The sequence below is a fragment of the Orcinus orca genome, chromosome 13, assembly GCF_937001465.1.
Source record: "Orcinus orca chromosome 13, mOrcOrc1.1, whole genome shotgun sequence".
Taxonomy (NCBI): Eukaryota; Metazoa; Chordata; class Mammalia; order Artiodactyla; family Delphinidae; genus Orcinus; species Orcinus orca.
Genome location: NC_064571.1, coordinates 52418947 through 52431956, shown reverse-complemented (window position 1 = coordinate 52431956; position 13010 = coordinate 52418947). Strand labels below are relative to the sequence as shown.

The window sequence follows — 13010 nt, the reverse complement described above, 5'->3', positions numbered from 1 at the left end:
AAGAGAAAAGGAGAAGTTAGAATGGGCTGGAGTTGACAGAGAATACTTCATGTAGGGGTGGGAATATAACTGGACCTTGAGGAATGGGTAGTGGTTGGAGAGTCATCATTATCATCTTGTTTATATAAGAGCAGTTGTATAAATATGAACCCTCACGAATCTCCTTTTGAAAGGGCACTTTCAGACAGAAACCTGAAAAGAATTCCTTTTTTTAAAAAATATAAATTTATTTATTTATTTTTGTCTGGGCTGGGTCTTTGTTGCTGGGTGCAGGCTTTCTCTAGTTGCGGCGAGTGGGGACTACTCTTTGTTGGCATGTGCGGGCTGCTTATTGCAGTGGCTTCTCTTGTTGTGGAGCACGGGCTCTAGGCTTCAAATTGTGGCGCACGGGCTTAGTTGCTCCGCGGCATGTGGAATCTTCCCAGACCAGGGATTGAACCCGTGTCCTCTGCACTGGCAGGCGGATTCTTTTTTTTTTTTTTTTTTTTTTTTTTTGGCAGGCGGATTCTTAACCACTGCACCACCAGGGAAGTCCTGAAAAGGATTCCTTTTGAGTAAGTGGCAAGAGGAGGAGGAGAGGGGAGAAAATAAACTGAAGACTAACTTTATTAAAATCCCATTTCCCCCACCTCCCTGGGAACTGGCTCTGCTAGATTAGATTGAGTTTCCTTAGGATTCTTATTACCTCATACCTCACCTGTGCCTAAAATCTCTGAACTTGTGACATTCATGGGTGAACCCTCCATCTGCCTTTGTTTTTGATGCTCTATTATGCTTTGTTCCTCCATGAAGAAAAAGTAAGAGAATGCTTTTCCAAAGCTTAGTGGTTTTCCAGAATGTTCACTTCAGTTTTCTGAAGCATTCTCCTTGGGTTGGCAAACACCGTGGCCTGGATAGAATCACAGCAGCGCGAGGTGCTGCTACTCCTCACTTCTCAGTTAGAAAGCTGGTGGTCAAGGGTTCTGAGAACACAGAACCCTCCATCTGAAGACTGGATGGTCAATTGATGGGGATAAAAAGGTCATTGAATAGTGACTATCACTAGAATCCTGTGAACTCTTACTGGGTACTTTCCAGGCAGCAGACTCACGTTGGAACAACTCTTCAAGAATGTGTCCTTATAGCACAGGGAATTATATTCAGTATCATGTAATAACCTATAATGGAAAATAACCTGAAAAAGAATCTATCTATATCTATCTATCTATCTATCTATCTATCTATCTATCTATCTATCTATCTATCTATATCTGAATCACTTTGTAGTATACCTGAAACTAATAACAATATTGTAAATCCACTATACATCAATAAAATTTTAAAATAGATAGATAAATAAATAAATAGAATGGGCCCTTAACATCTGTGACCTGAATCTAGCAAGCTCTGAACTTGTCCATTCCCTTATAGGTTTCCCTCAAATACACACCCACACATTTATTCCTTTGCACAAAAACCCCATTCTCTTATTTTCTCCTACAATGAAGTTAGGGGAACCATAAAGAAGAGCTTATTTGTTCATTAAATGCAAGCATTCAGTAATCTAAAGCTCTATACTTAGAAACACAGTTGACTTTTGGTCAAGAAGAGGACCAAGAAAACATGGGAAATCCTCTTTCCACTCCTAACACATAAAATTTCTAGATACGAAAAACATTTTTTTTGAGTCCATAGCTGAACTTGTAAGAAATAGAAATTTCCAGGTGTCAGAAATTAAGGGAGAATCCACAGAGGTCAGTGCTACTTATGTTTTATGAGCAATCCCAGCACCTTAGAGTATGGATTTTAACAGGTGGAAAGGGTGGCGGTCCAGTCTTTAGGTCTCCTGTGCATTGCGTAAGTTGTAGCTGGGCTCCTCACAGAGAATGGGCCAGGCTCCCTTTTTTATTTTTTATAAATTTATTTATTTTTATTTTTGGCTGCGTTGGGTCTTTGTTGTTGTGCGTGGGCTTTCTGTAGTTGCAGCGAGTGAGGGCTACTCTTCGATATAGTGCGCGGGCTTCTCATTGTGGTGGCTTCTCTTGTTGCAGAGCACGGGCTCTGGGCACATGGCTTCAGTAGTTGTGGCTCATGGGCTTAGTTGCTCCACGGCATGTGGGATCTTTTGGGACCAGGGATTGAACCTGTGTCCTCTGCATTGGCAGGCAGATTCTTAACCACTGAGCCACCAGGGAAGTCCCGAGGCTCCCATTTTTGACCATGAATGTCAAAAGAGTCAGCTAAGAGAAATAAAGACCCTTATCCTGTGCTGCCTATGCAGGCTCAAATTCTCACAATAACCTCATCATAGAGAAGCCCTGTGTCAAGAATTTAAATTAAATATTTATGTGAAATCAGTGAATCCCATAGAACCCCCAGCAGATGCAGCCATGGAAAAGCTTGATGGGGTCTTATCCACAATCCAGGACACAATGCAAAAGAGACTTTAAGTATGCTTTCAAATGTTCAAAAAAAGAGAGGAAGGAATAGAATTTGTAAGGTAAGAACAGGACATATTTTTTTTAAAAAGAAGGATTTGAAAGAAAATCATGTAGTATAGTAGCTTGTATTTTCCAAAATCATTGCCCATAGATGCCTCAACAATATTTCCCATCCCACATGCTTTTCTCTTACAATGTGTCTTTTATACTCCTTCCATCGAGAGATGGGGTCTATGTCCCTTTCCTTGAGGGACATGATTGTGACTCACTTGTAACTAATAGAATGTGGTATAGGTGGTGCTGTGTGACTTCTTGAGGCTACATCAGAAATGTGAGGCAATTTTTGCTTTGTTGACGGGATCATTTGTGCTTAGTCCTGAGCTGCCATGTAAGGAGTTCAACTGCCCAGGAATTGTCAGGTCTATACAAAATGACTATATGCAGAGGTCTTGAGACAACATAAAGAAAGAGAGCTATCTGGCTATCCACAACTTCTCCAGCCCTCTGCTCTTCTAGCTCTAACCACTGTCTGAATGCAACTTCCTAAGAGACCCTAAGCCAGAACCTCTAACTGAGCCCTATCTGAATTCCTAATCCACAAAATCATGAGCAAAATAAAAGGTTGTTTTAAGATGCTAAGTTTTGAGATAATTTGTTATGTAGCAATAAATAATTGGAACATACAGATATTCTAGGAGTCGAAATATCGAGAAAACATTGAGAAAACCAGATTAAATAGCAGTTTAGATTAGCTGAAGAGAAAATTACAGAATTAGCAGATAAATGTAAAGAAATCATACAGAATGCACGACACAGAGAGGAAAAACAGAAAAATCAAAAGGGAAATTAGAAGACATGGAGGTTGAAATAAGAGGTTGTACCATATATCTAGTAGGGATTGCAGAGACAGAAAATAGAGAAAAGAGAGGTGCAAATATGTGATGTGATAATGGTTGAAAAATTTCCAGAATTGAAGATAGACATGAGTCCTCAGGTAGAGAGAGACAGAGAGACAGAGAGAGAGAAGGATTATCTTTAAAAAGCTGGCTTACATGGTAAGTCTAAAATCTGCAGAATAGGCTGGCAGGCTGGAGACCCAGGGGAGTTGCAGTTTGATCCATCTACTGGCAGAATTCGTTCTTGCTCAGGGGAGGTCAGTCTTTGTTCCATTAAGACCTTCAACTTATTTGGGTAAGGCTCACCTACATTATGGAAATTAATCTGCTTAACTCAAAGTCCTTCAATTTAAATGTCAATCTCATCCACAAACACCTTCACAGGAATATCCAGAATAATGTTCAGCCAAAAATCTGGACACTATGGTCCAGCCAAGTTGACACATAAAATTAACAATCACACTATCCTTTTATGTGCAATTCATTTGTGTCTTGGAATCTAAACTGTTTCTTTTAGACTACATATTGTTGTTTTTTCTCTGAGTCTGACACTCTCTGCTTTTGGACTGGAGCATTTAGTCTATTCACATTTGACATACTATTTGACATGGTTGGATTTACATATCTGCCTTCAATATATCTCATGGCTTTTTTGTTCCTGTGTACCTTTATTGTATTTTTTGTGTCAAACAAACATTTTGGTATACCACTTTCATTTCTCTTTTGATTTTTTAACACTATTTTTAAAGCTTTTTGTTGTTGCTGTTGTTGTTGCTCTAGGGATTATAGTGTACATCTTAATCATCACAATCTACTTCAGGTTAATACTAACTGAATTCCAGGAAATTATATCAACTTTGCTCCAATATAACTCCATTTCCATCTCCTTCCTATATCATTGTCATGTATATTATTTCTGCATCCTTTGCACTATTTATAGAACAAAATAAAGGACACATACTAATTATTTGTGTATTCCTCATTGTCATATATTTTAATGTATGTGTTATAAACCCAATAATATAGAGTTATAATTACTATTTTATACAATCATGTTTTAAAACAAATTAAGAGAAGAAAAGAGAAAATATATTCATGAGCTATATTTTATATATTTATAAATATATATTTCTTAAATATTATACTTATTTATCTGTTTTATTTACCCACATATTTATCATTTCTGTGCTCATTTCTCCCTATGGACTTGATTTACTATCTGGTATTATTTCCTTTCAGCCTGAAGGACTTCCTTTAGTATTTCTTGTATGACAGTTTGACTAGTAACACATTCTCTGAATTGTTGATCATTGGAAATGTCCTTATTTTTAGTTTTGATTGATATAGACGTAGAGAATGGACTTGAGGACATGGGGAGGGGGAAGGGTAAGCTGAGAGGAAGTGAGAGAGTGGCATGGACATATATACACTACCAAATGTAAAATAGATAGCTAGTGGGAAGCAGCCGCATAGCACAGGGAGATCAGCTCGGTGCTTTGTGACCACCTAGAGGGGTGGGATAGGGAGGGTGGGAGGGAGATGCAAGGGGATACATGTATATGTATAGCTAATTCACTTTGTTATACAGCAGCAACTAACACAACAATGTAAAGCAATTATACCTCAATAAAGATGTTAAAAAAATAGAATTCTTGATTAAAAGGTTTTTCTCGCAGCATTTTGAGTATGTCACTCTGCTGCTTTCTGGCCTCTATTATTTCTGATGCAAAATCAGCTATTATTTACATTTTTGTTCCCTTGTATGAGTCATTTTTCTCTTACTGATTTCAAGAATTTCCTTTTTTTTGGCTTTCAGCTTTTTGACTATGATGTGTCTAGGAGTGGATTTCTTTAAGTTTATCACACTTGGGGTTTGTTGAATTTCTTGGATTTGAAGATTAATGTTTGTCATCAAATTTGGAGAATATTTAGCTATTATTTCTTCAAGTGTTTTTTCTAACTCTTTGTCTTCTCACCTTCTGGTGCTCCTATATTATGGCTAGTGGGTATGCTTGATGCTGTCCCACAGGTCTTTGAAGCTCTCTATATTTTTATTTTTCTGCATTCTTTTTTTTCTCTATTATTCAGATTGGAACATTTCTAATAATCTATCATCCAGTTCACTGATTTGCTCTTTTGCCAACTCATATCTGATGCTGAGCCCATTAAGGCCGCACATTTCATTTTAGATTTTGTACTTTTCAACTCTAGAATTTCCATTTGGGTCTTTTATATGGTTTCCATTTCTTTATTGAAATTCCTTGTTTATTAGCTATGTTAATATTTTCTTTTAATTCTTTGACCATAGTTTCTTTAATTATTTGAATATATTTATAATAGCTGCTTTGAAGTCTTGTCTGCTCAATCCAACATCTGGGCTCATTGAGTTAGTTTCTATTACTGACTTTTTCCTGAATGTAAATCACACTTTACTGTTTCTTGGCATTTCTCATAACTTTTGGTTGACAGTCAGGCATTTTCAGTAATACATGGTAGCAAGTCTGTAGTCCAGTTTTTTTCCCCTGATTTTTAAAAAATTTGTCTGAACTTAAATGGTGGAATCTTTCACCCCCAGGGGTTGCAGGCCACTGCTAATGTCTCTGCCCAGATTCTTATTCTTGTTTTTATTTTTTATCCTAGCTTAACTAGAGGTCATCCCTGTGTCAGCATAGCCTAGTCATCAGCCAATAATTTGAGCAGAGATTTTGCTTTAACACCTTGGGCTTTAACCCTCCCCTCTGCTGGACTATCTATGTGTAGATTGAGGAGTGAGTTCATTCAAAGTTTAGCTACTTCTCCTACATTGTTGGTGGGAATGTAAATTGGTACAGCCACTGTGGAGAATAGTATGGATGTTCCTTAAAAAACTAAAAATAGAGCTACCACATAACCTAGCAATCCCACTCCTAGGCATATATCCATGGAAAACCATAATTTGAAAGGATGCATGCACCCTGATGTTCGTTGCAGCGCTAGTCACAATAGCCAGGACATGGAAACAACCTAAATATCCATCGACAGAGGAATGGATAAAGAAGATGTGGTATATAGATACAATGGAATATTATTCAGCCATAAAAAGGAATGAAATAGTGCCATTTGCAGAGATGTGGATGGACCTAGGGACTGTCATACAGAGTGAAGTAAGTCAGAAAGAGAAAAACAAATATTGTATAATATTGCTTATATGTGGAATCTAGAAAAATGGTAGAGATGAACTTATTTGCAAAGCAGAAATAGAGTCACAGGTGTAGAGAACAACCTTATGGTTACCAAGGGGGGAAAGGCAGGTGGGATGAACTGGGAGATTGGGATTGACATAAATACACTACTGTGTATAAAATAGGTAACTAATGAGAACCCACTGTAGAGCACAGGGAACTCTACTCAAAGCTCTGTGGTGACCTAAATGGGAAGGAAATCTCAAAAAGAGTGGATATATGTATATGTATGACTGATTCAGTTTGCCGTACAGCAAGAAAATAATACAACATTGTAAATCAACTATACTCCAATAAAAATTAATTTAAAAAATACACACCAAAACAAAACAAAACAAAGTTTAGCTAGTTCTCAAGTATGCCTAGGATTTTACTTTCCACTGAGCTCTCTTGAGTTTCCCCTGGCACACATGTAGTTTTCCAGTCAGCCAGGGACAGATGAAGAGCTAATCTAGCTCTTCTATGGCTCTGTTATTTTCAAGATCTCCTTGTTAAATTTCTACCTGGTCTGGCTGCTTGCCCCAGCTGTGATCACAAACTCAGACTAGCAAAGTTGTGAGTTTTACCTGTTTATTTTCTACCAATTTTTCTTTTTTAACTGACAAGGTTGTCATGGCTTTTTGCTTCCTGCCCCAAGTCTAGTCTTGCCCCTTGGCAGCAAAGCTGCTTGTTTTTACAACTAGCTTAATCTTTTAAAAACTATCGATCTCAGTAACTAACCTGGGGGCAGGACAAGGCGAATGGACCCACGCAATAAGGCCACAGACTCTTGCTGTTCTTACCTGAAGTTTCAATTTAAAATAATTAATAATTGCTTCTCAATGTGGTGTGTGCTTTTGGTCATTCTCCAGGGCCCTGAAATGGTTATTCTTGACAATTTTATCCACTTTATAATTTTTTGAAGAGAGGATTCACATACCTCTTCATTCTGTCATAACTAGAGGTCCTATCTGCACACTTGGTAATTTTTTATTGGATGCCAGACACTGTAAATTTTATATTGTTTTGCTGGATTTTGTTCTATTTCTTTAACTAATAATGGATTTTGTTCTGAGGTACAGTTAAGTTACCTGGGATCATTTGGCTTATTTTGGGGCTTGCTTTTAAGCTTTATTAGAGCAGGTCGAGAGTAGCCTTTAATCTAGAGCTAATTCAGTGCTACTATTAAGACTTAAAAAAGGGAATCTACCTAATGCCCCATGAATTATGATATGAGGTCTTTCTACTCTGGCTAGTAGGAACACAAACTATCTGCAGATCTGTGAATTGTTTTGCCTACTCCATTCAGGTGGTTCCTTCCCTGGCCTAGGGTAGATTCCTCTTACACATGTACAGATCAGTACTCAGCCAGAGACTTGATGGGATCTCTCTAGACTTTTGAATCTCTCCCTCTCCCTCTCTCTTTCTCTCCCCCCCATATCCATCTCCCTTGCCATGTCCATCTCTCTCTTTATCTTTGTAATTTTCACTCTTCTCCAGTACTCTGCTCCACAGATTCTAGCCACCCTAACCTCCTCTATCTAGATCTCTGTCTCTGCAACTCATGAGATCGGTTTGGTTAACCCTTCCCAGTGATGTGGACTAGAAACTACCTCTAGGCAGTAAGTTCATGCAAGTAGCAAAGCTGCTGGTTTTTACAACTAGCCTTACCTTTTTAAAGCTACCATTCTCAGTAACTAACCTGGGGGTGGTAGGATGGGAATGGACCCAAGCAAGAAAGCCACAGACTCTAGCTGTTCTTACCTGTCTGAAAAATAGTTTTATGTATATATATATATAGATAAATAAATTTGTCCATTTTTCTAATTGCTTAGGGAAGGAGGACAGATCTAGTCTCTGTTATTCCATCTTGGCTGAAAATGAAAGCTGAAGGATTTTAACCAGAAGACATGATTTTATTCATAATTTAAGATTATTGTACTTGCTTTGTATTAAATGAGAATAAGATTGGAAAAAGAGAGCTCAATTAAGAGGTTTTAGCAGTTGTGTAGGACAGAGATGATGGTTTTCTGGTCTGAAGAAGTAGTGGTTATTGAAATTTGAAAGAATAGATCTGAGATATATTTTGGACATAAAATGGATAAAATCTGCTGATTACTTGGATGTGGGAGATAGGGGAAAGTGAAGAGACAAGCAAGCCCAACCAGTTTTCATTTCCTTAGTCCTTTTCTAAGTCCATAATTTGGGTTTTCATTCTGCCCTTACCACACTGTCCTTTGAGACCAATCTCCTTCCCCATTTCTTACTTCCTTCCCTGAAAACAGAAAAATGTGTAATGGTCAATCCTGCGACTATGGAAAAGAGAATTTATTTGTTATATAACTGGTGGGTATTGAAGCCCCAATAGAGACACCTAATTTAGTGGCCCATGTCAAAGAGGTCCTAAGAGTAGAGGAGGACTTGGCAGAATCAAATCAGGCAGGCTGTGTAGGATCCACTGTTATTATCCAATCAGCAAGGTTTCAGGCAAAGAAATGAAGATTCAAAACAGGTCTAATAAGACAGAATTCTCCTGTTGGTTGAGGCTCTGGCTGGGGGAAGCTCAGAGCCACATTGTTGGTCCCATCCTGGAGCTGACAGTCATAGCAAGCATAACTTTCCTAGATGTGAGGACTTGTCCTGTTTATCTTTGGAGCCTATGGCATTTGTGTTCAAAAGAAGAGTCTCTTCCTCCAGGAAGACTGACCTTTAGCTGGAGGCTTTCTCTTGTGATATCTTGAAGCATGGGACGGAAAAGGCCAATGAGAGGTAAACCTCTTTGTGTTAACGTTGTGAATGAATTAACCCGGTGGCCCCTGAGGACTCCTTTTGCAAATCTCCTTAGTGCCACACAGTTTAACACTGCATTATTCTATAACTGCTTTGTGATATCTGAGTTTTTGAAACTTTAATTGACTACTGTACTCATTTCCCAGGGCTGCTGTTACAAAGTACAACAAACTGGGTGATTTAACAATGGACATTTATTTTCTCATAGTTCTGGAGGCTAGGTTCAAAATCAAGGTGCTTGACAGGGCTATGCTCCATGTTGTTTCATCAAATGGGGAAAGGCTATTCAGGGACTGGCATATTTACCTTATAGAAACAATTATGAGACGTCCTCAAATATAAGGTCATATTTTCTTATGAAATCTGTAGAGGAGATCCCTTCTTGCCTCTTTTAGCTTCTGGTGTTTGCAGGCAATCCTGGCTGTTTCTTGGCTTATAGATGCATCACTCCAATATCTGTCTTTGTTGTCATGTGCTAATTTTCTTCCATGTGTCTTGCTCTCTGTATCTCTTCTCTTCTTATAAGGACACCAGTATGACCTATTCTTTTCTTATTTTTAATTATTTTTGTCTGCGTTGGGTCTTTGTTGCTGCACGTGGGCTTTCTTTAGCTACGGCAAGCAGGGGCTACTTTGTTGCAGTGCACGGACTTCTCATTGCAGTGGTTTCTCTTGCTGCGGAGCACAGGCTCTAGGTGTGCAGGCTTCAGTAGTTGTGGCACGCAGGCTCAGTAGTTGTGGTGCACTGGCTTAGTTGCCCTGTGGCATGTGGGATCTTCTGGGGCCAGGGCTTGAATCCATGTCCCCTGCATTGGCAGGCGGATTCTTAACCACTGAGCCACCAGGGAAGTCCCAGTACAAACTATTCTTAACTAATTGCTTTTGCAACAATCCTATTTCCAAATAAAGTCACATTCTGAAGTGCTGGGAGTTAGGATTTCAACATATCTTCTTGGGGGACACAATTCAACCCATAACAACCACTCTTTTTTTTTTTTTTTTTTTTTTTGCGGTATGCGGGCCTCTCACTGTTGTGGCCTCTCCCGTTGCGGAGCACAAGCTCCAGACGCGCAGGCTCAGCGGCCATGGCTCACGGGCCTAGCAGCTCCGCGGCATGTGGGATCTTCCTGGACCGGGGCACGAACCTGTGTCCCCTGCATCTGCAGGCGGCCTCTCAACCACTGCGCCACCAGGGAAGCCCCCATAACAACCACTCTTAAGGAAAGGGACTGTGTCTCATACTTTTTTTAAGTGTCCAAGGACACTTAGGACATTCAGCAGAGTTTCCTGCTTTGGGTGGATGTGAAAGAAAATAAAGGACTATGATTTTAAAAGAAATGACACAGATTTTTTTGTAAGGCAGGAAAATGTGCTTATTTGTAATAATATTGAAATAATATTTTGGTATAAATTGATATGTATTCTCCCATAATTCTTATTTATCCTATGGCTTTTCCCCCATTCTTGAGTTACAGATTGTCTTCAGAAAAATCAGAGAACAAGAGTGAAATAGTTCTTTTTCAGTTTTAAAATCTTAGATCCAGGACTTCCCTGATGGCGCAGTGGTTAGGAATCTGCCTGCCAATGCAGGGGACATGGGTTCGAGTCCTGGTCCGGGAAGATCCCACATGCTGCGGAGCAACTAAGCCTGTGCACCACTACTGAGCCTGCGCTCTAGAGCCCACGAGCCACAACTACTGAGTCCGCGTGCCACAACTACTGAAGCCCCACACCTAGAGCCTGTGCTCTGCAATGAGAGAAGCCACTGCAATGAGAAGCCTGCGCGCCGCAAGGAAAAGTAGCCCCTGCTCGCTGCAACTAGAGAAAAGGCCGTACGCAGCAACAAAGACCCAAATGCACCAAAAAAAAAAAAAAAAAAGGCTTCCCTGGTGGCGCAGTGGTTGAGAGTCCGCCTACCAATGCAGGGGACACAGGTTCGTGACCCGGTCCGGGAAGATCCCACATGCCACGGAGCGGCTGGGCCCGTGAGCCATGGCCACTGAGCTTGCGTGTCCGGAGCCTGTGCTCCGCAACGGGAGAGGCCACAACAGCGAGAGGCCCGCGTACCGCAAAACAAACAAACAAAAAACGACTTAGGTCGAGGAAGAAGACAAAAGGACTTAGAATAATATTTGGTTACTCAAAGCCAGTTTGTCCCCCTCACCTCCTTTCTACCTGGGATTAGTCTACAGAACTGGAGGAGGAGGAAGAAGTTGTGTCTGAGAGGAAGCGAGACATTATTTGTCCCTGAGCAGGGGTTCTGTGGCTTGCCTCCCAACCCCAGGGCCAATTTTGGGGGGCAATGAAGGAAGCGGAACCTTCATCAGACAGGTATAGGGATTTAGAAGAGGAGGAAGGCTGTATCTTTCTTCCAAGGAGGTCACAAGACTTGTAGGATTCTCCTTACCAGATGGGATAGAAGTACAGCTGAATGTTTCTGTACCTCGGAGAGGAGCACAGAGGTACCTGAGATAGAGCCAGCCTGGAGGAGCCTGCAGTCAGACACAAGGGACTGGGAATGGCTTTAAGATTAGAGACCAACTGAATGATAGACATCTCAATAGATACAGGTATAGACAGATGACAACTAAAGGCCAGAGTCCCCCTCCCCTGTCTTCCCCACTCATCCTCCCCCCACCCACCCTGCACCTCAAGTCAACTCTAAAGATGGATTCCTGAATTGATGTACTAGGTTTCTACTTCTATGTGGAATGAGGCTCATAAAATAAATTGTTTGGCTATTAAACAATAAAGTTTATTTCTTTCAACCTTTAATTTGTGGTCTGAGATTTATTTCAGCTACATACAGAAAATGATCATTCTAAACATGCAAGTTGTTTCTTATTTGTAGGTAAGCAGTGGGAAATGAAACTGTCCTCTGGGCAGCCCGGTACTCCCTAGTGTGACCTTGGCATTTTCCCGAACTACAGAAATTATTGCTGAAATCTCACTGGTTGGGCCTCCAGGAAGGAGGGAAAGGGAAGTGGGAGGAGTGGGTGGGGATGGGAGTGTATGCTTACACCACTCAAGTTATATTTTAAACTCTGGATTCATTGTTCTGAGAGTGACTCTGGCCCTTTTAGAGGGGAAGTTCTGAGCAGCTCTGAAACTTGAGGTACTTGCAAAGACAACTCAGTTGTTGTTGCTAAGGAACAAGTGTGCTGAAATTGTGGTATCAAAATCACTAGCTCCTGCTCAGAAGTCAAAATGTACAGGAAAGATGTAAAATCATCAGAGGGGAAGAGACAGTTCAGTGTGATAGGCCATGGATTATTGTTTAAAGTGGTCACTTCTCTGTAAAAAATATGACCTCACATTTGAGGTTGTCTTAGTAGGTCCAATAAGGTAAATATGCCATTCCCTGAATAATCTTTTTCTTTGATGGAAGAGAAGTAGAGAAAAAAGTAGGGAGAAAGAGACGAGAAGGAACAGAAGAACAGAGCTATCTGGAATAAATGACCTCATTAAAGGACTTTAGGGAGGAGACGTTAGAGTCAGAATGAGCCTTTGGAATTAGACTGAGATTTGAGTGTCAGTTTTGTCACTAACTAAATTATCTTGGGCACATATTTTTAACCATTCTATGCCTTGAATTTCCAATCTGTAAAATGGGATGTGTTGTGTGAAGACCTGAGGAATTTTGCTATTTGATCTTTTAATGTTTATTTCTAAATCAGTTGTTTGTCATTTTCATTTTTTTGTCTT

At 40.1% G+C, this 13010-nt stretch overlaps 1 long non-coding RNA gene across 12 annotated transcripts in view; it reads right to left on the bottom strand.

Annotated features, from left to right (window-relative positions):
- The window catches only part of LOC125960884 (uncharacterized), a 323923-nt gene that overhangs the window by 99093 nt on the left and 211820 nt on the right, over positions 1–13010 (bottom strand). For 2 of the 12 annotated variants that reach the window (XR_007470997.1, XR_007471003.1), the window contains one exon: positions 8743–8791. The exons of the other annotated variants lie outside the window; for them this stretch is intronic. This is a non-coding gene — a long non-coding RNA (uncharacterized LOC125960884). The remainder of the gene's footprint in view (positions 1–8742; positions 8792–13010) is intronic. 12 annotated transcript variants of the gene reach the window in all.